Source organism: Colobus angolensis, unplaced genomic scaffold, assembly GCF_000951035.1.
Source record: "Colobus angolensis palliatus isolate OR3802 unplaced genomic scaffold, Cang.pa_1.0 Scaffold83, whole genome shotgun sequence".
Lineage (NCBI taxonomy): Eukaryota > Metazoa > Chordata > Mammalia > Primates > Cercopithecidae > Colobus > Colobus angolensis.
In genome coordinates, this window is record NW_012122154.1 from 1,057,034 (window position 1) to 1,060,547 (window position 3,514).

Consider the following 3,514-nt stretch of genomic DNA (forward strand, 5'->3'; position numbering starts at 1 on the left):
AAAAAAATTAGCAGGGTGTGGTGGTGCATGCCTATAATCCCAGCTACTTGGGAGGCTGAGGCAGGACAATCGCTTGAACTAGGGAGATGGAGGTTGCAGTGAGTTGAGATCGCGCCACTGCACTCTAGCCTAGGCAACAGAGTGAGACTCTTAACTCAAAAAAAAAAAAAAAAAAAAGTAACATTGTTGGAATATTTAGTTAATTTATAGAAGCATTGGCCTAATTGGGGCAAATACCTTATTCTGACATTCTATTTTTTTTTTTTTTTGCTTTACTGAGTTTTTTTGCCAGTGGAATTTAAGCCCTTGATACATGAGGAGGGAAAATACCTTGGATCGGTGCTGCACATGTAAAGTACACAGGAGATTTAGAAAACTTCGTAGCAAAAAAAGAGTGTAAAGTATCTCAATAATTTTTGTGGGCTGGACACGGTGGCTCAAGCCTATATTCTCAGCACATTGGGAAGCTGAGATGCATGAGTCTAGGAGTTCGAGACCAGCCTAGGCAACATAATGGGACCCTGTATCTACAAAAATAATTAACCAGATGTGGTGTGCATCTGTAGTCCCAGTTACTTGAGAGGCTGAGGTGGGAGGATCGTTCGAGCTGAGAAGTTGAGGCTACAGTGAGCTGTGATTGAGCCACTGCACTCCAGCCTGGGTGACAGAGTGCCTGTCTCCAAAAAATAATAATAATAATAAGTTTTGTATGATCATATGTTGAAATAACATTTTGGTTATATTAAAATAAAATACATTATTAAAATTAATTTCACCTGTTTCTTTTAACTTTTTAAATATGGCTACCAGAAAATTTAAAATGCATATGTGGCTTGTCTTCTATTTCTGTTGGATGCTGTTGCCTTAGATTATTAATTATTCAATGTAAAGACTGCTGGGAGGCACTTCCTGCACTTCCCTGAATATGTGCTTGAGAGCTCCACCAGCCGTCTTCACAGTAGCAAAAGGGGTATTTTGAGTCTATCCATCAAAGAGGGAGGGAGAAGTGCAGCCCTCTCAGGTTCTGTTAGAAAACCTAACCCCAGGCTGGGCGCGGTTGCTCATGCCTGTAATCCCAGCACTTTGGGAGGCCCAGGTGGGCAGATCATGAAGTCAGGAGATCAAGACCATCCAGGCTAACATGGTGAAACCCTGTCTCTACTAAAAAAAATACAAAAACTTAGCCGGGCGAGGTGGCGGACGCCTGTAGTCCCAGCTACTCGGGAGGCTGAGGCAGGAGAATGGCGTGAACCTGGGAGGCGGAGCTTGCAGTGAGCCCAGATCGCGCCACTGCACTCCAGCCCCGCGACAGAGACTCTGTCTCAAAAGAAAAAAACAAACAAACAAACAAAAACCTGATCCCAAGCCAGGCGTGGTGGCTCACGCCTGTAATCCCAGCACTTTGGGAGGTCGTGGCAGGAGGATTGCTTAAGCCCAGGAGTTCGAGACCAGTCTGGGCAACATAGCGAGACTCTGTTTCTACAAGTTTTTTTTTTTTTTTTAATTAGCCAGGTACAGCAGTGCTGCCTGTACTCCCAGCTTCTTGGGAGGCTGAGGCAGGAGGATTGCCTAAGCCCAGGAGTTAGAAGTTGCAGGAGTTAGAGGTTCCATGATTGCACCTTTCATTCCATTACATTTGCTGCCTTGAGAACAGAAGACCTGTTGGTTTTGTTGCCAGTTTGCTCAGTCATTTTTATGAAAGAGCCAGTGCTAACTAGGTACTTCTTCGTGCCTTCTCTGAGAATCAAGAACTCTAGTGGGTTTGCGTGTGTTCAGTCTCTCATTAAATGTTCTCACTATCCCAGAGAACCATCTTGTTGGACCTTGGTCTGTATATATCTTTATCTTAGGCTCTGACTTGTGATTATTTTTAGAACAACTTTTTTTTTTTCTTTTTTTTTTTTTTTTGAGACAGAGTTTTACTCGTTGCCCAGGCTGGAATGCAGTGGTGCGATCTCAGCTCACCTCAATCTCCGCCTCCTGGGTTCAAGCAATTCTCCTGCCTCAGCCTCTCGAGTAGCTGGGACTACAGGCATGTGCCACCACACCCAGCTAATTTTTATATTTTTAGTAGAGATGGAGCTTTGCCATGTTGGCCAGTCTGGTCTCAAACTCATGACCTCGGGTGATCCACATGCCTTGGCCTCCCTAAGTGCTGGGATTACAGGCATGAACCACCACTGCCTGCCAATGTTAAGTTTTATAGTAGCCACATTAAAAGAAGTAAAAAGAAATGGGTGAAGTTAATTTTAATAATATATTTTATTTAACCCAGTATATCTAAAATATTATCATTTCAACACGAACAAGAGACTTTACATTCTTTTGTTTTTCAGTATGTCCTCAGAATCCAGTGTGTATTTTATATTGATAGCATATTTCAGTTTGAAGCAGCCACATTCAAGTGCTCAGTAACTACATGTGGCTAGTGACTCCATACTGGACTATGTAGGTTTAGAGTTTCAGGTTTCAGTAAATTTGTATGCAATAGAATCTTCATAAATTGGCATATTATGCAGATTTCTTTGTATGCACATCAGTTCTTGCATAGTATAAGTCAGTTGATAATACTTTTAGTCTATGAGGCAGATTTTTTATTTTTGAGACAAAGTCTCGCTCTGTCACCCGGGCTGGAGTGCAGAGGCGCAGTCTTGGCTCACTGCAACCTCCATGTGAGGCAGATTTTAACTTGGCCCTAATGCAAATATTGTAAGAGAGATCTAATGACCTTTGATTTTTTTACGGAGGGCAATCAATACATGCCACGGTTACAATGCTTCAGCATATAGCGTGCACGTCAGCCACTGCTTTTACTCCGGCTAGTGCTTAGTGTACCTGTACCACTGCCCAGGCAGCATCTGTCCTGTGGCAGGTGAATCTTAGGGTGGAAGATGGCAAGTAATATTGCTTTTAAAATTATTACTATTTTTTGAGATGGAGTGTCGCTCTGTTGCCTGGGCTGGAGTACAGTGGTACAGTCTTGGCTCACTACAACCTCCACCTCCCAGGTTCAAGTGATTCTCCTGCCTTAGCCTTCTGAGCAGCTGGGATTACAGGCGGCCACCACCATGCTTGGCTAATTTTTATATTTTTAGTAGAGATGGGGTTTCACTATGTTGGCCAGGCTGGTCTCGAACTCCTGACCTCGTGATCTACCCGCCTCAGCCTCCCAAAGTTCTGGGATTACAGGTGTGAGCCACCGTGCCCGGCCTACATTTTTAAATTAATTAATTATAAGCAGGATCTCACTGTTTGGCCAGACTGGTCTTGAACTGATAAGAGTTTAGAACTCTTATCAGTTCGAGAACCAGCCTAGGCAACATGGTGAAACCCTATCTCTACTAAAAATATTTAAAAAAATTAGCAGGGTGTGGTGGTGCATGCCTATAATCCCAGCTACTTGGGAGGCTGAGGCAGGACAATCGCTTGAACTAGGGAGATGGAGGTTGCAGTGAGTTGAGATCGCGCCACTGCACTCTAGCCTAGGCAACAGAGTGAGACTCTTAACTCAAAA

General features: G+C 43.5%; 1 protein-coding gene across 1 annotated transcript in view; it reads left to right on the forward strand.

Moving 5' to 3' along the window:
* The window catches only part of STAT3 (signal transducer and activator of transcription 3 (acute-phase response factor)), a 94,528-nt gene that overhangs the window by 54,964 nt on the left and 36,050 nt on the right, over window positions 1–3,514 (forward strand). The gene's annotated exons all lie outside the window — the stretch shown is intronic.